The sequence below is a fragment of the Panthera leo genome, chromosome A3 (genome assembly GCF_018350215.1).
Source record: "Panthera leo isolate Ple1 chromosome A3, P.leo_Ple1_pat1.1, whole genome shotgun sequence".
Lineage (NCBI taxonomy): Eukaryota > Metazoa > Chordata > Mammalia > Carnivora > Felidae > Panthera > Panthera leo.
In genome coordinates this window covers 119,230,146-119,253,309 of record NC_056681.1, presented here as the reverse complement: position 1 = coordinate 119,253,309, position 23,164 = coordinate 119,230,146, and the positions used below count along the sequence as shown (strand labels likewise).

The 23,164-nt window shown below is 45.8% G+C and overlaps 1 long non-coding RNA gene and 1 pseudogene across 1 annotated transcript; one reads left to right on the top strand and one right to left on the bottom strand.

The window, feature by feature from the left end:
* Positions 1 to 4,368: 4,368 nt before the first annotated feature.
* On the bottom strand, positions 4,369 to 5,601 carry LOC122215269 (annotated as a pseudogene).
* Positions 5,602 to 10,682: 5,081 nt separating this feature from the next.
* Positions 10,683 to 22,533, top strand: LOC122215132. Its single transcript, XR_006200253.1, has 3 exons — positions 10,683 to 10,894; positions 11,048 to 11,159; positions 22,398 to 22,533. It is a non-coding gene; the product is annotated as an uncharacterized LOC122215132 (long non-coding RNA).
* The last annotated feature ends 631 nt before the right edge of the window (positions 22,534 to 23,164 follow it).

The following is a 23,164-nucleotide window of genomic DNA, read 5'->3' as shown; positions in this document are numbered from 1 at the left end:
AATGAAGAATGTTCCGAGACCTTCAGGGCAAGGAAATGGGGAGGCAAGACCAAGAAGCGGTGGTAAAAAAAAATTTTATATTTGTAGAATGATTTACGGTTAATAAGGCATTATCACATGCATTTCTCACTTAATCATCACATCAACCCCAGAAAAGGGGCAGATATTAATATCCCCATAAAAAGGAGGACTCAAGGGCACCTGGTGGTTTAGTCTGCTAGGTGTCCAACTCTTGATTTCGGCTCAGGTCATGATCTCACAGTTTGTGAGATTAAGCCCTGCATCAGGCTCTGCACTGTCTCTTCCTCTCTCTCTCTGTGTGTCTCTCAAAATAAATAAATAGGCTCAAAAAAAGAAAAAAAAAAAAAAAAAGGACTCCCATGTTTCAGGCTAATTGACCAGGGAAGGACATCCTACCATCAAGTGGCACAGTCAGTTTTCAGACTCCAAACCTTCAACTCTGGTGGTCTTTCTCCTATGCCACAAGAAGAGCTTGTTGTGGATATGGCAGAATGGTTGTTTCTCAGTCCTGGTTTGAATGACAGTTCCATAGACGTCCAGATTCATCGTTGGCTTGGTGGGAGGAAGAAATTCCCCTCACTGCATTTTCTGTGACAGTGACAGTTCTTCTTTCCCAGGGGATGCCCACACAGGCATCTTCTTCTAATGTGGTCCCAGTAACAGTCAGGGTGAGGTTATATCAAGAAGATAGAGTTAGGTCTTTAGCAATCCTGAGGCCTACAAATTTTCCCTTGTTCTTCAAGACTTGGGATTACCCTGCAAAACCAAATTCTGCCAGCAGAGGGAGACATGACCATGTGACAGAATCACTGGCTGAGCTCCAAACCTCTGGGCTCTCCATCACTGTGAGATTATCTAACTCAAGAGTCCCACCCCTCCAACCCCCCCCCCCCCCCGCCCCCGCCCGGCCGATGCTGTGTCCATGTCCAGCTTACTCGCAGCTCTTCTTTTCCCAATAGTTTATTTTCTCCTTTCTCTGCTGTATTTTCTGGTAGATGAGAGTTGAGTCCACTCTCCACCCCTTCCCCCCAAAATACAGAAAAATCTGAAATATTAAAAATCCTAACATTGAGGGGCGCCTGGGTGGCTTAGTCGGTTAAGCGTCGGACTTTGGCTCGGGTCATGATCTCATGGTTCCCGAGTTGCAGCCCCGCAAGGGGATCCGTGCTGACAGCTCAGAGCCTGGATCCTGTGTCAGATTCTGTCTCCCTCTCTCTCTGCCCCTCCCCCACTCAAACTCTGTCTCTCAAAAATAAACAAACATTAAAAAAAATCTGAATATTGAAAAAGCACTGTCCTTAGTAGCTACTGTTTATTGAGCACCTGATAGGTGGATTACAGACGTTTTATCTAACTTTCACATTAATCCAGGTGGTACCTGGCAGTCCTGGGACTTATGTCAAATGTCCCCAACTCTATCAACCCGTCCTGGGCCTGGAGTCTCAGCTCTTAACATGCCCCCTCTTTCAACTCCCATGTCAACTCCTGCCTCCCCAGGAAACACTTTCCTGCCTTCTCCAGGCCTCGGTGTCTCTTTCTTTTCTTATCTCCTGTGGCCATTTGCACCATGTGCAATTAGCATCAACTTTTTAAATGGTGCCCCCCATCCATCAACGGAAATATTCTGTCTCCCCAACTGGATTTCTTCTACTTCTCTATACTTGAATTTCTCATTACAGAAATACTTTTAAGAACACATATGGTTTTTTTTTTAAGATCTTATTTTCTTTTAATTTTTTTAATGTTTATTTATTTATTTTGAGAATGAGAGTGTGCATGAGCAGGGGAGAGGCAGAGATGGAGGGACAGAATCCCAAGCACGCTCCGTGCCATCAGCACAGAGCCCAAGGCAGGGCTCAAACCCACAAACCGTGAGATCATCACCTGAGCTAAAACCTAGAGTTGGACACTTGGCCGGCTGAACCACTCAGGTGCCCCTAAAGATTTTATTTTTAAGGAATCTCTACACCCAACATGGGGCCAGAATTCACAACCCAGAGATCAAGTGTCTCATGCCCCACCAACGGAGCCAGCCAGGTGCCCCAAGAACACATTTTGAAGAGTTTTGACCATACTGTCTATAGAATTGTGTATCCTAATTAAAAAAATATATCATACACATTATTGACCTTTTCTGCTTACTCTCCATGCAGTCCATCCACAAATCCATCCACAAATCCGGTCTGGGTTCTCCCTATAACATCTACCAGCTCTGACTCTGACACCCTGTGTGCCCCCATCACCCCCGCCCTGGTCCATGCCACCTTTATCTCGTGCCCAGACACCACAGTAACAGGAATCCCTGCTTCAGCTTCCCTACTTCCCTTCTCCATAGAACAGTCGGTCTCTTCCTTCCAAACTATAAATCGAATCATAGCACTTCCTGCTCTCAGGCTTCCAGCGGCCTCTTGTCATTCTCGGAATAAAATCCAAAGTCCCTCGCCTGGGCGTGTGGGACTTCCGTGGTCGGTCCTTGGTTACCTCTCGTCTCGTGTGCTCGTCCTCTCCCCTTGTTGCACTCTGACTGGATAACGCTGGCCTCCTTGTTCTGCAGTCCCGCCAAGCACATTCCAGACTTAGGGCCTGTGCACTTGTTCTTTTCACGGCCTGCGGACTGGTGCTCCCATGGCTGCGCACAGCCTCTCTCCTCCACTTCATGGGAATGTGAGCACTGTGACAGAATTTGTCTGTTTTAAATTTTTTTTTTAATGTTTATTTAGTTGAGAGAGAGACGGAGAGGCAGAGACAGAGTATGAGCAGGGGAGGGGCAGAGAGAGGGAGACACAGAATCCGAAGCAGGCTCCAGGCTCTGAGCCATCAGCACAGAGCCCGACGCAAGGCTTGAACTCAGGAGCCATGAGCTCATGACCTGAGCTGAAGTTGGAAGCTCGACCGACTGAGCCACCCAGCCCCCCCTGACCCCGACAGATTTTGATTCCCCATCCCTGTGCCTACAAGTATGCCTGGTTCATCAAAGCCCCTGGGAAACATTTGCTTAATAAATAAATGAGTGAACGCAGTTATTAATAGCCTTAAAATCATCATTTTGAACGGCTGCTTAGCTTAATGTAAACTGGTCTTTACTGTGAAATATTAGGTTGAACCCTATGAAACTGCCGTTTTGTAGATTAAAAATGGTTGATATTGGCAATTTCACATAGTTTAGTCGAATAAAACACACTGAGAAAGTTGCATTACATGAATACACCACTTGAAGAATTATTATAAACCAACATCCCTGTACCAAACATCCAGGCTAAACCCAGGACATTGCCGGCATCCCAGAAGTCCCCTGCGGGACCATTTGCAACCACATTTCTCTCCCTCCTCTCTAAGGTAACCACTCCTGATTTTTATGATAGTCACTTACTTGTTTCTCTTTGTCCTTTTACCATCTAAAGAGTATGATTTTGGGGCGCCTGGGTGGCTCGGTTGGTTGGGCGTCCAACTCTTGATTTCGGCTCAGGTCATGATCTCACAGTTCCTGTGTTTGAGCCGCAAGTCGGACTCTGTACTGACAGAGCTGCATGAACCTTCTCTCTCTCTCTCTGCTCCTCCCCATCATGCATGCTCTCTCTGTCAAAATAAATAAGTGAATTAAAAAAAAAAAAAAAAACAAAGAAAACAAATTTGTTTTGCCCATTTTTTAAAGTAAACTCTATGCCCAATATGGGGCTTGAACACATGACCCCGAGACCAAGAGTCATGTCCTCTACTGACTGAGCCAGCCAGGCGCCCCAGTTTTGCCCATTTTGGGGTTTTATGGAACTCGTGCAGTATGTATTCTTTTGTATCTGGCTTTTTTCTTTTTTCGTTTATTTGATAGACTCATCCATGCTGTTGGTCTGTTGTGTGGAGGGTTATTACCATATACCGTTTCACTGTATGGCTGTACCACCTCGCATCTGCTCTTGATGGACATCTGAGTTGTTTCCAGTTTGAGGTTATTACACATTATGCTGCTATGAGCGTTCTTGTTTATGTTTCTCGTGCACCTTGAACCCATTTCTTTTTTTTAAACTTTATTTGTTTTGAGGGAGAATGAGAGAGGGTGAGAGTGCATGCATGAGCAGGGGAGGGGCAGAGAGGGAGGGAGAGAGAGAGAGAGAGAGAGAGAGAGAAGGAGAGAGAGAATCCCAACCAGGTTCCACGCTGCCAGTGGGGAGCCTGACACAGGGTTCAATCTCATGAATCATGAGATCGTGACAGCCGAAATCAAGAGCCAGATACCTAAGCAACTGAGCCACCCATGTACCCCGGACCCATTTCTGTTGCGTATATTCCTAGGAGCGTTGCATATATTTTCTATGATCCTGTGATGAATGATAGAGAATGCAGTCTTCAACTTCAGTTGATGATGTCAAACTGTTTGCCAAACTGGGTGTAACAGGTTGCACTTACAAGCAGCCTGTGAGAGTTCCGGCTGCCTCACGTCAGAAGCAACACTTAATATTGGCGTTCTTAGTTTTAGATACTTGGCAACTCGTTATGGTTTTAATTTGGATTTCCCCGATGACAAATAAAGCTAAACATCTTTTCATAGGCTGGCTGACATTTCATATCTTCTTTTGTGAATTGCTCTTTCTATCTCTTGTTCATTTTTCTACTGAGTTGCCTGTCTCGTTCTTGTTGCTTTATAAGATTTCTTTTATATTTTGGCTTTGAACCTTCTGTGGCTTATATGTGTTGCAAGCATTTTCTCTGTAGCTTGACATTTCATTCTTTACACGGCACCTTTTTATAGCCAGTATTCCTGAAATTTAATGCACACACACGTCTCCAGTTTTCTTTCTCAGATAAGCATTTTTTGTGTTCTGCTTTAAAACTCTTCCCCTACCCAAGGTCACAAAGATATTCTCCTATATTATTTTCTAAAAGTGTTACTTAAAGAAATTTTTTTACACTGAAATGTTTGACAATTTTATGCAAGAACCACTAAAGTTTAATATTTAACAGCACAATAGACTGAATCCAAGATATAAAGTTATCATGTTCAAGAAACTGGGGAGAATCACTCTATCAACTCACTATACAGTATGTGATAAGAAGAATACTCACTTTATCATAGAAAACCTGTCTACACATAGTAGTTGCTTCAAAAAACAACTTGGGGGACACCTGGGTGGCTCAGTCGGTTAGGCATCCAGCTCCGGCTCAGGTCATGATCTCACAGTTTGTGAGTTCGAGCCCCGCGTCGGGCTCTGTGCTGACAGCTCGGAGCCTGGAGCCTGCTTCCGATTCTGTGTCTCCCTCTCTCTCTGCCCCTTCCCAGCTCATGCTGTGTGTCTCTCTCTCAAAAGTAAATAAACATTAAAACATTTTTTTCAAAAAGCCATTTGGTCTTCTCTTGGCTTGTAAAAATGGTGTTCCATATTTCAGTGTAAATTAGCAACCTTCGACTCTTCGGTGTGGCAGAGATGTGGTTTTCACCTTCCGGTTCTTCCACCCCAGCCTGTGCCTCGAGGTCTGCAATGTTTTCTCCAGATCGTCACTGGGACTACCCATGTCGTCACTTTGCTGCAGGAGGGTCGGTACCACCTGGGTGAGATCCTGCACCGTCTTGGGGTCAGACTGGGGCATCTCTCCGGTTCCCAGCTTGACAGTGAAATCTCAACCGTCACCTACACTCTCAAAGCGTTACTGTTTTATTTATTTATTAAAAAAAATTTTTTTTTAGGGGTCCCTGAGTGGTTCATTCGGTTAGGCATCCGACTTGGGCTCAGGTCATGATCTCACAGTTCATGGGTTTGAGCCCTGCATTGGGCTCTGTGCTGACAGCTCAGAGCCTGGAGCCTGCTTCAGAATTTGTGCCTCCCTCTCTCTCTGCCCCTCCCCCGCTCATGCTCTGTCTCTGTCTCTCAAAAATAAATAAATGTAAAATAAAATAAAATAAAAAACTTTTTAATGTTTATTTATTTTTGAGAGAGAGAGAGAGCGTGAGCAGAAGAGGGAGACACAGAATTTGATGTAGGTTCCAGGCTCTGAGCTGTCAGCACAAAGCTTGACACAGGACTCAAACTCACGGACTGCGAGATCATGACCTGAGCTGAAGTTGGACGCTCAACCGACTGAGCCACCCAGGCGCCCCTATTTCTTTTTCTAAAGTAGTGTCCATGCCCAACGTGGGACTTGAGCTCACAATCCTGAGATCAAGCGTGCTCTACTGACTGAGCCAGCCAGGAGCCCCTAAAAGCCTTGTTTTAAATGATGACTTAACTTTATAACTGTTTTCAGATCATAATTCATTTCAGATCATTCTCTCTATTGTTGCACATTTAGGGTGACCTTTTTGTTTTTCTTTTTGCAAATACCTCTTTTAAATTTTTATTTTATTTATTTATTTATTTTTATTTTAGAGAGAGAGAGAGAGTGCGAATGGGGAAAAGGAGCAAAGGCAAAGAGAGAGAGAATCCCAGGCGGGCTCCACATTCAGTGCAGAGGCCGATGTGGGGCTCAGTACCAGAACCCTGGGATCATGTCCTGAGCCAAAATCAAGAGTCAGACATTTAACCAACTGAGCTACCCAGGCACCCCCAAACACTATTTTAAACGTTGTGGGAACAGCCTCCTCCAAGCCCTCTGGCACTTGGGGAAAGGAAGTGGTGGGAGGTATTGCCCACTAACAGTCTAGCCTTACTCTCTCTCCTGAATTCTAGATATTTCTCCCAATGCCCGTCAGCCAAGCTCACCATCGTCACCAAACGCGGGAGGTACCTGCGGTGGAAAGTCAGGAGACCTGACTCTGGCCGCTTTGGCATTGACCTTGACTGGAAAAGCACCCGACTCTGCCTCATCCGACCGGTGTGTGTAGGTCAGGGCACAGAATCCTGCATCACCAGACTGCCTACCTGGTGCCCTTTCCCCTGGTCCACCACCACCAATCAGCAGTGAGGCCAAGGTCCTGGCTTTCACATCCCGGAATGTGGCAGGGGCGGTTTTCCTGGTGTGATTCACAAACTGCAACAATGTTTCAGCCGGACACAGAGACAAACTAAGGGGAGGGGGATGCGGGTGTCCTCAGCCAGGAAGCTTCCTAAGAGCCTCCCCGTCCCCAGGGATCTCTGCCTCTCTGAGCTGGTTGTGTCTCTCATAGTGGAGGGTCATGGGCCCCGCCCTCCCCCGCCTTGAGAGGGCACTCACACCATCCTTCTAGCTGTTTCTCACGCGATGCTGTCTCTCCAGCTGTGAGCACCCGCAGGTCAGGGAGCAAGCATGCGTACACTTCTCGGCCCCTCCCCAACCCCGTGGCTGGACAAGGAACGATACTCACCAGCTGTGAGGGTGAGCCACCAGACGGTGTTTGGAGGAAGGATTCCAAAGTGGTCCAAAATGCGCACCTCTGGCCTCCCTGCTGGCTGAGCGCGGTCACAGAGGAGTGACAAAAAAGGAGCTGGGACAAACTCTCACAGGCCACGGCAAGTAGACTTTCAAAACCCAAGTCCGACGCTCCCGGCAAAGGCTCAAGCGTTCTCGGCAATAGCTCCACCCACAGGCCGTGCTAACTGCCGTGGGGACGTCAATCCCCTCGCAAGATCCTGCCTGTACCCTCTGCGGGTTTAGAAGCTAAAGGAAACGACAGCTGTTCTGAGCTGGGAGCAGAGGTGGCCCCAGGGCTGGGAGCACGCTCTGAGCCCGAGTCAGGAAACCTGAGCTCGGGCCTGGCTCGGCCACAGTGTGCCCCGGCCTCCTGGTGACTTCACCCCTCTGAGCCTGTCCCCTGATATGCCCAGCAAGGGGCAGTCCTGCACAGCCACTGCACAGGGATGGAGTCAGAACAAGTGACACAATGTGTATAAAATTACTTTGCAATAGAGCGTTGTACTGACATGAGGGTTATTAGACAGAAAAGCGCGGACAGATGAAAGGGGTAGGCCGCTGATTTCTCAAGGCACTTTACTCAGTAGTAGGAACAATCCTTTATTTGTTCAGTGCTTGATAATTCACAAAGGGATTCTGGGTTCTTTATCTCACCTGAGCCTCACAACAACCTAGCAAGGCAGGGCAGGGATTATTTTCCCTGACCACTGAGCAGGTAAAGAAAAGGAGGGCCATTTTCCCATGGTCCTACCGTCACAGAGCCAGGACCAAAACCCCCTTGTGATAGCTCTCTATGCTCCTTATGGTGGGCCCATTATGGTGTTCTCTGTTTCAGTTACTGCAACCCCATGGGGCAATTTCCCACAAGACGTGTGAGCACATCCTAGCAGGCCCCAGAGCCCCCCCTGTGACTGGAAGGGGTGGGGAGGGTGGGGAGAGAGTAAAGAAGGCTGCGGTTATCTCATTAGCAATGGGAAGTTACTAAAAGCAGGAAAATACTGTGATCAGATCTGCGTTTTGTTAAAAAATGCTTTCCTTCTCCACCTCTTCCTTATCTGCTCCTTTTTTTTCCTTCTTCCCTCTTCTTCCTCCTCCTCTTTGTTCTTCATTTACTTTGTATAATTCCCCACAAAGAGAAAGAAAGGAAAATTCTGGGACTTTCCATCACCAAAACCCTTGCATGTTCATCAAGCTGAAGTCCTAACTGGCTGGCTCCTTGCATTTATAGGACACCAGGGTCCCGCCCAGAGACTCCACTCTCTGGGGCAGGGGAAGGGGGGGGCGTTCTAGAAGCTTCATGCTCCAGGAGCAACGCCAGGATTCAGCGAAGGAGTAGGATGTAGCAGGCATGTACGGCTGGAACCAGGCCCTGGTCCTCCCTGGCCTTCTGGAAAGAGCCTTGCCTCAAGGACTGCCTGAAATAGCCCAGAACCTGAGATCCTGGCCGTGTGCTCTTCTCCACTGGGTGTCTGCCACTCAAGAGTTCATACTCCCCAGGCCACTAGCAAATGGCCAAGTGGCCGATGTGTAACCTGGGGTGCCCCCCGCCCCAGGACGTCTTCCTCCCCAGTTCCCTTAGATTACAGGCCTAACTTCCTCTCCAGTTGGTGTCTCCTACATAGATCACATGCCCAGCAGCTGGGTCGCCAGTCAGAGAGTTTGGGGAGGATCTAAACAGAAAAGGCAAGCACATCTGCCCATGTACGTGTGCATGCATGCGTGTGCATGCGTGATGAGTGCATGACATCTCGGGAGGAAGGGGTTCACGCTGTCTCTACAGAGAACCTCTGCCTCATTCATCTTGCTCAGTATCATATCGCCAGCACCACGCAAATGGTTGGCACCTAACAAATATTCTCTGAATAAATGAATGAATGAACAATGAATGAACTGGTGAGGATCGTGGCCTGGATATAGCAACCAGAGAGGCCTTGGAGACCTCACTAGCACGCTTCTAAGGAGTCCCAGCAGGGCAGGCTGGTGGTGATGGTAAAGGAGTCAGCAAGGCAGTGTGGGAAGCCTGTAAGGGGTCTGGAGGAGGCCGCAGGGCACAGGAGGGGTGGGGGTGGCGTGGGGATGGGAAAGACTGTTTGAACAGAAAGCAAGAGTCCTGTTGAGAATGTCACCGGCCACAGGCCCTCTTGCACCCGCATCCATAGCAGCGGTCTCTCTTTTCTCGTGTGTGTATGTGTGTGTTTAATTTGAGAGAGAGAGAGAGAGAATCTCAAGCAGACTCCGTGCTCAGTGCAGAGGCCGAGGCAGGGACCTGAACCGAAATCAAGAGTCGGACGCTCGACCGACTGAGCCGCCCAGGCGCTCCTCTATGAAAACTTTAAAATTCAAGAGAAATGGGAGTGATTTTTGTTGTTGTTTTTAATGTTTATTTATTTTTGAGACAGAGAGAGACAGAGCATGAACGGGGGAGGGTCAGAGAGAGGGAGACACAGAATCAGAAGCAGGCTCCAGGCTCTAAGCTGTCAGCACAGAGCCCGACGCGGGGCTGGAACTCACGGACCGTGAGATCATGACCTGAGCCGAAGTCAGATGCCTAACCAACTGAGCCACCCAGGTGCCCCTGGGAGTGATTTTTGAAGGTGATGATTTCTTTGGCTCTTCCCCCACACTGGTCCCCTGTTTGTCCAAGGCCTGTCCTCCCTTCAGCCCCCAGTCCAGTGACAGTGGAACTTTTTCAGCACCTAGAGCCTCTTGGGTGCCCGTGGACCCCCTCAACCTGCATAGTTTAGTATTGAATCAGCTATGGTCTTTTACTGTCTTGTTTATTTGTTTTTGAGGAATATTACCGTTAAGTTCACACGTAGCTCATCAACACTTACAGATGAACTGGGAACAATTTTGGGTCCCAGGATACCTCCCCCTCTCCTGGGATGTTTAACACTCCTACTGTTGCCCAGCTGGTGTCTGCTCGGGGAGTTCATGATAATTTTAATTTTGGCCGAAAATGGAAACAAAGAATCCTATCAGTTGAGCTGTTCCTTAGGGGCTTCACAGGCCTTGTTCTCTCTCTAGTTCCTTAGTAGCCTCCTCCAGGCCAGGAATGGTGTCTCCTGTTCTCTACCTCTCATAAGACCAAGCGCTGGTGAACATATTTTATATGTGCTGGTTGATATCCCTGTTGGGTGATTTCAAAGTCAATCTTGTTAAAGAAGCAGAAAAACAAGCCAAAAAAGCTCGGTTGGAAGGGTTTCTACTCATAGCCTGGTTCACGTAGTCCCTGGGGCCTGCAAATCTCCCACTGACATATGGCCCCGTGATATTTACTCTAGTCTCAGAATCCTGGTGTAACTGTGGGCCCCTTTCCTGGGTTCCATGTTCTGGAACCTCCCTCCTCCTTAGGGAGTTACCTTCTTACCACTTACTTCTCCAGAACTACTCCCTTTGTAGCCAGAGCCAACAGAGATGCTCCTTCCCACACTTCTTGGAACGCCTCCATCAGTCCTAGTTTCTACTTTAAGGAACATACTTTGTCCAAGTAACTGGAAGGAAGGCAGAGCCTGAGCGTGAACTTCACTTTCCAGAAGGGACCCTGCCTTCTCTGGTACACAGTGGATAATCCCTTCCTTCCAGCCCAACAGGAGGGCCTACTTCAATCATTTAATGCCCCGAACAAGCATACAAGACAGACATATAAAGCGCCATGAGGGCCTAGGGACAAAGAATGTCAACTCAAAGAAATCTTTTTCTTTTGCAGGGGTATTCTTCATGCTGGCAGGCCGTCGGGAAGATACGTGGGGACCCTGGGATTTTCCTTTCGCTTTCTTGTGCTCTCAGAAACCACCCCCTGGTGACTCAGAAACATGAAGGTAAGGGCCAGGTAGGTGGGGCACAGCTTCCCATCCAGGTTTACCCAGTTTTACCAGACAGAGGAGTGCGCTGAGGCTGTAAGCAAGAGAGGAAGCCCCAAAGAGAGGAAGGACAGGGTGTTGGTTCCTCAACTTGTTGAGACCAGAGTTGTGTAGCAAGACAAACTTGAGTGTGCTCAGCATTTCTCCTTCCTGACTTGGGTTTCACCTTAGCCCAGTTCAGTGGCAGCCCTGTTGGCTCAGAGGGCTGAAGGATCCAAGAGGAAGAAGCTTGTACAATCCTTCATGTAGTGGGGTGGGGGTGGGGGTGGGGTGAACTTTTTTTTTTTTTACTTTTTTTTTTTTTTAAGTTTTATTTATTTTTGGGACAGAGAGAGACAGAGCATGAATGGGGGAGGGTCAGAGAGAGAAGGAGACACAGAATCTGAAACAGGCTCTAGGCTCCGAGCTGTCAGCACAGAGCCCGACGTGGGGCTCGAACTCACGGACCGCGAGATCATGACCTGAGCCGAAGTCGGCCGCTCAACTGACTGAGCCACCCAGGCGCCCCAGGGGTGAACTTTTAAAGTAAACCTCTGGCAAGATCCCAGTGGGTTATGGGGCCCCAACTCTGGATCTGACTTCTCTTGCTTCTCTAACCTACCCACTCTGCCCTCCGCTCATAACAAATTTCTTATCATTCCTGACCATGACAAGCATGGCTGCTGTGTACAGCTTCGTGGGTTGTGCCCTGAACAATTCTTAGAGGTTCCATTTCCATACACAAAGGAAAAAATCATGCAAAATTTTACCGGGCAGCCCTGAGACAGTCCTTTTATGACTTCTTTCCCATATATTTCTTCCTCCACCAAGAATGCCCTTGTTTGCTTATCCTCTCACCATATAGTCACCTGGTAAATCATCTTACACTTAGCTTTCAAACTCGGCTCAAATGACGTTGATGAACACAAATGTAACAACTGAATGCATTGGGAAATGCTCACACAGACATTGGGAAGAAACACCGTATATATAGGAGTCTCTGGGCACCTGGGTGGCTCAGTCGGTTAAGTATCCAACTTGGGCTCAGGTCATGATCTCACAGTTCTTGGGTTCGGGCCCTGCGTTGGGTTCTGTGCTGATAGCTCAGAGCCTGGAGCCTGTTTCAGATTCTGTGTCTCCCTCTCTCTCTGCCCCTCCTCTGCTCATGCTCTGTCTCTCTCTGTCTCAAAAATAAAGAAAAACATAAAAAAAATTTAGGAGTCTCAAGCTGGCACACTGTTAGCTCATTCTGCCTGGTAGTTTGATTATGCACATGGGGTGTTCTGAAAGGCAATGTAACTAAAATCCATCAGAATGAGTCAAATTAAAAAGATATAATAACGAGTGTTGGTGAGGATATGGGGCAACTAGAATGCTCATACAATGCTAGTAAGAGTGTAAATTGGGATGACTGCTTTGGAAAACTACTTGGTGGTATCTTCTAAAGTGGAAGAGATTCCTAGCCTACGATTTAGCGGTTCTGGCAGAAATGCATATGTACACACACAAAACACGTGCAAACATGATCATAAAGGCACAATTCGTAATAGGCCCAAACTAGAAATAACTTCAATGTCCACCAACAAGACACTCGAGGAAAGATGTGGTATATTCATCAAATAGAATATTACATGGCAATGAAAGTGAATTAATCATTGCTTTTGCATAACAACGTGAATGAACCTGACAAATATAACGTCACGTGAAAGAAACCCAGACCTAAAAGAATACATACACTGCGTGACTCCATTTATGTAAAACGAGCACTGTGGTGCCAGAAATGAGAATGATGGTTACCGTGGGAGGGCAGGTAGTGACTGGAAAAGAACACGAAGCTTCTGCGGTGCTGGCAATGTTCTATGTATTAACATGGGAGATAGTCACACAGATGTGTGTTTATTTTGTGAAAGTTTATCGAGCTGCACACTTAGATTCGTACATGTTTATGTGTGTATGCTACGCCTTGATAAAAAAAAAGATTGCTTAAAAGAATAAAAGCAACGCCGACTTTGGGCAATGATGTAGTAGCAGAATCTAGATTTATCCTCTGCCTTCATCAGTTATAAAACGGAACAAAATATAGGAAGCAATGGTTTGAAGACATTGGATGGCAGGCGTCTCCGGACAGGGATCCCCGAGAGACGGGAAGCAGATGAGATGAGTCTTCTGGGGGTCCCGGCTCACTGCCTGGAGAGAGAGATTCCAGGTTACCACACAGAGAGAGAGGCAGAACTCTTGGAGATGTGCAGAGGAATGTCCTCGAAAGTTTTGCCTGGGCACCGATCGGTACGTGTGATTGTGGACATGCCCAGCACTGGGAAAAGAAGCCCCGTAGAGGCGAGGAGATGGACGAGCCCCCAGAGCGTGTGCGAGGCTGGGAAGAGTGGGTGTGCCCACCACCCAGAGCAGAAAGCGCTCCCCACACACGGGGCTTGGAGCCCTCAGAGGAGGATGGCCTCAGGGGTCATGCCAAATGAGTCCCAGTCCGGGAGTTGTTCTGGACTCACCTAACAAAGCTGGAAAGCAAGCCTTGTGAAGGTCAGATGATTTCCAAGTAATTTAACCGCAGCCTATACTGAAGCCACCAGATATTTAAAAGAATTAAAAAAAAAAAAAAATCTGGTACCAGGACGCCTGGGAGGCTCAGTTAAGTGTCTGGATCTTTTGTTAAAAATTATTTTAACGTTTATTTATTTTTGAGAGACAGAGCACGAGCAAGGGAGGGGCAGAGAGAGAGAGGGAGGCACAAATTCTGAAGCAGGCTCCAGGCTCTGAGCTGTCAGCACAGAGCCCGACGTGGGGCTCAAACCCACAAACTGTGAGATCATGACCTGAGCCGAGAGAGGGACAGAGTGTGAGTGGGGGAGGGGGAGGGAGAGAGAAAGACACAGAATGTGAAGCAGGCTTCAGGCTCCGAGCTTTCCGCATAGAGCCTGACTTGGGGCTCAAACTCACGAACTGCGAGATCATGACCTGAGCCAAAGTCAGACGCTTGACCGACTGAGCCACCCAGGCACCCCTGGTTTTTTGTTTTTTTTTTTCATGTTTTTTTTTTTTTTATTTTTGAGAGAGAAAGAGACAGAGCATGAGCAGGGGAGGGACAGAGAAAGAGGGAGACACAGAATCTGAAACAGGCTCCAGACTGAGCGGTCAGCTCAGAGCCGAACCCGAGGCTCAAACTCATGAACTGAGAGATCATGACCTGAGCCAAAGTCGCACACTTAACCAACGAAGCCACCCAGATGCCCCTCCAAGTGTCTGACTCTTGATCTTGGCTCAGGTCATGATTTCACAGTTCATGGGATCAAGCCCCATGTGGAGCTAACATGCACTTAACAGTGTGGAGCCTGCTTAGGATTCTCTCTCTCCCTCTCTGCCCCTGTCCCCTGCTCCCGTGCTCTTTCTCTCTCTCTCTCTCTCTCAAATAAAAGAATTCTGGTACCCAACAATATAAACTTCAAAATATCTGGTATCTCATATGGTTTCACTTATATGGAATATAAAATAACAAAACAAATGAACAAACAAAGCCAAACCCAGAAACAGCCCCATAAATACAGAGAATACACTGGTGGTTGCCATAGGGGAATGGGGTGGGGGAGTGGGCAAACTGGAAAAGGGGGCGTGGGAGATACAGGCTTTCAGGTATGGAAGGAATAGGTCACAGGGATAAAAGGTACAGCATGGGGAATATAGTCGGTGGGATTGTAATAGGGCTGTGTGGTGACAGATGGCAGCTGCTTGCGGGGACCACAGCATAACCTACACTTGTCCAATCACTAGCCTGTTAAAAAAGCAGTGTTTCTTGGATGTTACCTAAACTTCTTGTGGTGATCATTTCACAATATACATGTGTATTAAACCATTATGTCTCACACCTTAAACGTACACAACATTGCACGTCAATTACAGCAATAAAACTGGAAAAACCCCCACAAAATATTTGGTGTCTAATAAAAAATTACCTGTCACTCAAATAAGCAGGAAAAAAAATCAATCAGTAGAAACAGAAACAGAAATGATACAGCTAATAGGAGACAAGGGCATTGAAACAGCTACTATAAATATATCCCATATATTCCAGAAGGTACAGGACAGCATGAGCATCAGGAAGAGTGAAATAGAAAATCTACAAGACGCCCAAATCAAAATTCTAGAGATGAAAAGTATAGTGAATGGAATTAATAGCATAGCAGATCAGACATTAAATAAGAAAGCATTCTTGGCTATGAAAACATAGCAACAGAAAAATCCAAAATACAACACAGATAGGAAAAAAGATTCATCTCTAAAATAAGAATATTGGGGCCCCTGGGTGGCTCAGTCAGTCGAGCATCTGACTTCAGTTCAGGTCATGATCTCACAGTGTGTGGGTTCGAGCCCCATGTCAGGCTCTGTGCTGACACTTCGGAGCCTGGAGCCTGCTTTGCATCTGTGTCTCCCTCTCTCTCTGCCCCTTCCTCACTCATGCTCTGCTTCTCTCTCTCTCTCTCTCTCTCTCTCTCTCAAAAATAAATAAACATTAAAAAATGTTTTTAAAAATAAAATAAGAATATTGGGGCGCCTTGGTGGCTCAGTCAGTTGAGTGTCTGACTCTTGATTTTGGCTCAGGTCATGATCCCAGGGTTGTGGCATTGAGCCCCGTGTCAGGCTCTGTGCTGAGGATGGAACCTGCTTAAGATTCTTTCTCCCTCTCTCTCTCTCTGCCCTTCTCCCCTGCTCTCACTCCCTCTTTCTCTCTAAAATAAAAAATAAAAAAATAAGCAGAACATCAGTGAGTGGCGGCAGCATTCAGGGCCTCACGTGCGTGTACCTGGAGTCCCGGAAAGAGGGGATGAGGTGAGAAGAGGACAGAAAACGTGTTTGAAGACATAATGGCTGAAAATTACTTAAATTTGGCGAGAACTATAAACCCACCAAAAATCAGAGAAACTCAACAACCCCACTCAGAGAAAAAAATGAAGAAAAACCACATCAAGGCGCATTGTAGTCAAGTCGCTAAAACACAATGATAAAGAGAAAATGCTAGAAGCAGCCAGAGGGGAAAATACACTCTGTGCTGAGGAACAAAGATAAGGACTGTAGCAGACATCTTCTTGGCCACATGCAAACCAGAGGATAATAGAGAGACACCTCCAAGCCACTGAAAGAAAAACTGCCAACCAAGAACAAAAATATCTTTCTTTTTTTCCCCCTTTTAAAATTATTTTTTAAACCATGTTAGGGTGCCTGAGGAGCTCGGTCGGTTGAGCGCCCGACTTCAGCTCAGGTCATGATCTCGTGCTTCGCGAGTTCAAGCCTTGCATTGGACTTGCTGTTGTCAGTGCAGAGTCCGCTTTGGCCCCTCTGTCCCCTGTCTCTCTGTGCCCCTCCTCCACATGCCTGCACACATGCTAGCTCTCTCTCTCTTTCTCTCTCTTTCTCAAAAATAAATAAACATTAAATATTAAAAAGAATTTTTTTTGAGAGACAGCACGTGCTCATGGGGTAGGGGGAGAGAGAGAGAGAGAGAGAGAGAGAGAGAGAGAGAGAGAATCCCAAGCAGGCTCTGTGCTGTCAGCCCATTGCATAAAGCAGGGCTACATCTCACGAACCACCGGTGAGATCCTGACCTGAGCCAAAATCGAGTCAGACCCTTAACTGGCCGAGCCACCCAGGCGCCCCCAAAAATATCTTTCAGTAATGAAGGTGAGATAAACTTTTTCAGAAATACTAAGGTTGAGACTCTACTTCCGAGTGTGATAAAGATTTTACCATGTGACTCTTCACTGCAGAAAACAGTGATCAACCCCGAGCTTAATACAAAAAGGAACTCCGTGAAAATAGCGGAGCGAGAACAGAATCATATGGACCCCCCCACCCCCCGCCTCTCTGACCCACCTCACTGACTCACGCACGCAGCCCACCTAAAGGCACACTGGACGGAGGCTGAAGCTGGCATCTTGCAGGTGGTGGCAGGAGAGCAGAAGGAGACAGGTGCAGGTGTACAAAGAAGCTCTCACCTTCAAGACGTTTAGCCCAGGGTGAAACGCATCCCATGTTGTACACAGAAGGCAGCCAGGTTCACAAGAAAAAACAGGTTTTATGATGTGAGAAACCAGAAAAGAAGAAGCCAGGAAAATAGCGAAAACTGACCGGAGTGGAACCCCGGGGAAAAAAAGACCCAAGGGCTCCTGGCTGGCTCATTCGGAAAAGCATATGACTCTTGATCCACAAATTCACATTCATAACATTCATATAAATAGCAATCCAAAATTGCTTGCAAATAAAAGACCAAGAAAATAAAACATATTCTCAAGAGAAAAATCAAAATTGAAGCAAAATTGACAGAATTAAAGGGAGAAACGTACAATTCCATAACCAGAGTTTAAACTCTCCCTTTCTGGCAACTAATAAAATAACTAAATTAAAGAAATTGAAAGCTTGAGTAATTCTGTATTTGGTGAAACTGTCTTTATTTGTAGATGGCACTGTTTGTGAATGAAAAAAAAAAAAAAACCCTTAAGAATCTACCAAAAAGAACTTACTACAATAAATAAAACTTGTCAGTTGGACATAGTACATAGTCAATATATAAAAATCGATGGTATTTCTATATACCAGCAACAAGTAACTAGAAAATAAAAATTTTAAAGTCAACTCCATTCATAATAACATTAAAAAAGCTCACATAGGAATACATTTGGAGAAAGACTTATAGACTGGAAACAATAAAATATTGCAAAGGGAAGTTGAAGAACTAAATAGAGAAGATAGTGTTATAGTTTGGAAGGCTCAATATTGTTAAGACGGCAGTCCTCCCGGTTTGTTCTTTAGATTTATGTGGTCCCAGTCAAAATCTGAACAGTCTCTTTTGAGGAATTGACAAGCCATTTTTATTTATGTGTTTATTTTTCAAGTTTATTTATTTATTTTGAGAGAGAGAGCAGGAGAGAGAGAGAGAGAGACACCGAGAATCCCAAGCAGGCTCTGCACTGTCAGCACAGAGCCTGATGTGGGGCTCAATCCCATGAATCATGAGATCGTAACCTGGCCTGAAATCAAGAGTCGGACGCTTAGCTGACTGAGCCACACAGGTGCCCTGACAGGCTGTTGTAAAATTTATATGGAAAGTTGAAGGACTTAGAATAGCTAAAATATTTTGAAAAAGAAAACCAAAGCCAGAGGACTTACACTGTCTGATCAACACTTACTAGAAGAGGGGCGCCTGGGTGGCTTGGTCGGTTGGGCGTCCGACTTCGGCTCAGGTCATGATCTCACGGTCCGTGAATTCGAGCTCCGCGTCGGGCTCTGTGCTCACCGCTCAGAACCTGCAGCCTGTTTCAGATTCTGTGTCTCCCTCTCTCTCTGCCCCTCCCCTGTTCATGCTCTGTCTCTCTCTGTCTCAAAAATAAATAAACGTTAAAAAAAAAAATTAAAAAAAAAAAGACTTACTAGAAGAGGGTGCTTGGCTGGCTCAGTTGGTAGAGCATGCAAGTCTTGATCTTGGGGTCATGAGTTCAAGCCCCATATTAGGTGTAGAGCTCACAAAAAAAAAAAAAAATTACTGTAAAGCTTCAGTGGTCAAGAGAGTGTGGTTTCCCCATAAGGGTAAATATAGACCAGGGGTCAGCAAACTTTTTCTTTAAAGGGCCAGATAGTAAATATTTTAGGTTTGCAGTTCACATGGTCTCCGTAACAACTACTCAACTATACTGTAGCTTGAAAGCAGCCAGGCAGAATACAGAAATGGATGAGTGTGGCTGTATTATAATAACACTTTATGTAAAAAGCCAGAGTAGGCAGGATTTGTTGACCCCTGATATAGATCAGAGGAACATAACAGAGTCCAGAAATAAACTCTCACTCATCAGATCAGCTGATTTCTTTACAAAAGTTCCAGGGTAATCCAATTGCATTGAAAGGATAGTATTTTTTTTTTTTTTTAACATTTATTTGTTTTTGAGAGACAGAGAGAGACAGAGCACAAGTGCGGGAGGGGCAGAGAGAGAGGGAGACACAGAATCTGAAGCAGGCTCCAGGCTCTGAGCTGCCAGCACAGAGCCCGATGCGGAACTTGAACTCACGGACCATGAGATCATGACCTGAGTTGATGTTGGACACTTAACTGAGCCACCCAGGTGCCCCTGGAAGGATAGTATTTTAAACATACAGTACTCTAGCGAAAGGATATCTGTATGGAAAGAAATGAACCTTGACACATACCTCATGCTAAACTCAAAATGGATCACAGACCTAAAACTGTTAATCTTCTAGAACATATAACGGGAACATTTTGTGACATTTGCTTAGGCAAAGAGCGTGATAACAAAATCACAAATTATAAAATAAAAATTTGCTAACAAATGACAAGAGACCTCAGCCTGGCATGGCCCTTTTCCAGGATCCTCTCTTTTCAATTTTGCAGATGTTGGGCCTCAGAGAAGGAATCACATTCTTATGCTTTAATTTTCAAAGGTTCATCTTTCCATTTACATCTTATTCCTTTTTTTGTTTTTTTTTTTTAACTCACCAGTATATGTTGAGTAACTACTATCTTTCATGTTGTGGCCAGGTGCCAACAGGATTTCAGTGAACAAAACCTAGATATATATTTGTGTTTTTACCTATTAAGTCTTGTTTTTATTTTTATTTATTTATTTTATTTTATTTTTAAAATGACATCTGGATTTTATTTTTTATTTTATTATTATTTTTTAATGCTTATTTATTTATTTATTTATTTAACGTTTATTTATTTTTGAGACACAGAGGGACAGAGCATGAATGGGGGAGGGTCAGAGAGAGAAGGAGACACAGAATCTGAAACAGGCTCCAGGCTCTGAGCGGTCAGCACAGAGCCCGACGCGGGGCTCGAACTCACGGACCGCGAGATCATGACCTGAGCCGCAGTCGGAGGCTCAACCTACTGAGCCACCCAGGCGTCCCAATGCTTATTTATTTTTGAGACAGAGAGAGACAGAGCGTGAGTGGAGGAGGGGCAGAGAGAGAGGGAGACGCAGAATCCAAAGCAGGCTGTAGGCTCCCAGCTGTCAGCACAAAGCCCGAAGTGGGGCCCGAACTCACAACCGTGAGATCATGACCTGAGCCCAAGTTGGACACTTAACCGACTGAGCCACCCAGGTGCCCTACATCTGGATTTTTTTTTTTTTTTTTTTTTTTTTTTTTTAGTGTTTATTTATTTTTGAGAGACAGGAGAGACAGCATGAGAGGGAGAGGGCAGAGAGAGAGAGAGAGGGAGACCCAGAATATGAAGCAGGCTCCAGGCTCCAAGCCGTCAGCCCAGAGCCCAACGCGGGGCCGGAACTCACAGACCGCGAGATCATGACCTGAGCTGAAGTTGAACCTCAACCGACTGAGCCACCCAGGCGCCCCCCTACATCTGGATTTTAAAGGCAACCTAAGGACAATTGCCTCTACCAAATACTTTCTCGTCCCTGCCTTCAAAGTTTTTCACTTCAAAACCAAGCTCAAATAGTGAAGAGATTGGAAGGTACATACCACCAAATTGTTATCAATGGTGGCTTTCAATGCCCTTCGTTTTCTGTATTTTCTAAAGTTGCAACATTTGTTATTTTTGGAAAGAAAATACAATCGAAGTTACGTAGGAAAAAAACTCTCTAAAACCTCAATTTATTTATTTATTTATTTATTTATTTATTTATTTTTGGGACAGAGAGAGAGCATGAACAGGGGAGGGTCAGAGAGAGAGGGAGACACAGAATCGGAAACAGGCTCCAGGCTCCGAGCCATCAGCCCAGAGCCTGACACGGGGCTCGAACTCACGGACCGCGAGATCGTGACCTGGCTGAAGTCGGACGCTTAACCGACTGCGCCACCCAGGCGCCCCTAAAACCTCAATTTAAAGATCCTCTCCTGAGGGAAATTTTCCCTGATCATACCTCTCTCCAGTATGACTTAGGGATCCTCTTCTATCCACACAGTCACCCTGCATTTTTGTCACTCCTAGCCCATAGAAGCAGCAGGGGAACCATACATGTGGATCTTCTTCCTTGGACTGCGAACTGGAGGGCGGGGACCATGTCTTAGTCATTTCTGAATCCCCGGCTCCAAACAAAATGCTTCGTGTTCAGTAAGAACTCAGAAAGTGTCTGTTGGATGAACAAATGGATGAGGTTATCAAGTTGTGGGTAGGAAACAAGATGGAGGTCCATGGTCTAGAGCGCTGTGGTGGTAAAGGAGGCTGTGGGTCTTTAGTTATTGAAACTCAATTCTCAGGGTCCAGGACAGATCAGAGAGGAAATTTCATGCTGAGGCCTCTGGCCTTGGGCTAAAGCTTTCTTGACCTGGGAAAGATGAGAGGGGGAGGGTTGCAGAACCCGGAGTACAGCTGAGCCTGTTGGAAGGAGTTCAGTAACCCTAGGTGGGGAGTATCACAATTTGAAATTATCTATTGATTTGTTTGTTTTGTTACATGTCACCTCTTGTTAATGAGAGCACTCTATGAGGATAGGACCTTATCTGACTTGTATCACCAGGGCTCGGACCAATGCCTGGCACATAGATGACACTCAATAAATATTTGTTGAATTAATGTTGAATGAACAAACTCGCTCTCCACCAAGCCCACGAGAAAGAGCTCAGATGCAGCTTTATTCATTCATCCTGTAAAATATAATTGACAATAGATCTGAAGAAACCCCAGTCAGCACATTCTTTACTCTGTGGGAAGGCGTGCTGCGGAAGCCAAAAGTGGATCTGAGAGTTGCTTGGTAAATACAGAGTTGGACTAAGGGGACTTGGAAGATCTTAAGAGACTGTGTCATTGAGCTGGGGCACCCTGATGAGTCATGCTTTCCTACATGAGGACAGACGTTCCTTGCCAAACAGGATCCTGCCTTGCCCAATGCTGCCATCTTTTCCTGTCACTGTGGGAGAAACACAGTCTGCCCCATTCCCCTTTCTCAGCAAGCCTTATCAGTCCTAATGTTTCTTTCTTTCTTTTTTTTTTTTTTTTTTAAGGCTTTCCCTCACATTACTGTGCCCAGGATTACAGAGTGTCCCTTGCTGGTTACATTTTCCACTGTGGCTTCCCAATGAGATTTTTGGCTATAATTCACATATCTTGCTAAAGATGAACAATTCTGGATCCCAGACTGAAACCTTTTACTATTCTGGTTGCAAAAGTTACTCGTTGTCACTCTATCTCAATTTATCTTTAGAAAATGAAATAACACCTTTTCCATGTGTTTCCAGGCTATTAAGCAAAAGAAATTGAAGACGATAAATATGGGTGGCTCAGAAGTTGTGCTTCGATCCTTTTAATTAAAGTTCCATACCTGATTTGCCACTGATGAGCTACCGGACATTAAATAAGTCATTTTATCTGATACTTAGCCCATTGTCTTGTTCTTAATAAGTGGGAAATCCTCATATGGTTCTATCGCCATAGAGTGACCTGAGACACCTCCCTACTTTCCCAAGCAGCCTGAGGAAAGATAGTCGGTTGCTTTTTTAAGTAACTAGTGGGCTTTTACTCTGTTGACTGTGTTATATAAACTTGAGACCAGGGGCACCTGGCTGGCTCAGTTGTTAGAGCATGCAACTCGTGATCTCAGGGTTGTGAGTTTGAGCCCCACATTGGGTGTAGAGATTACTAAAAAAAATAAATAAATAAAATTAAAAAAAGAAAAAACTTGATAACACAGCTGAATGGTTTGAAAAAAGAAGGGAATTTCAGAAGTTGGGTAGTAGGAGGGATGGAGAGAAGAGACTCCGCAATGGAGAAAACTTTGAAAAAGAACAGGTCTAGCAAGACAAAAGAAGGGATCTAGTTAAGCTTTGCTATGCGATGCAATCCTCTTCTCCATCTTCCCATGAAACCTTCAGTATAATGTCATTAGTCATAAATAGTTTTTTTAAAGTTTATTTTTGAGAGGGGGGGGGGGGGGAGAGAATCCCCAGCAGGCTCCATGCTGTCAGTGCACGGCCTGACTCAGAATTCAAACTCACAAACTGTGAGA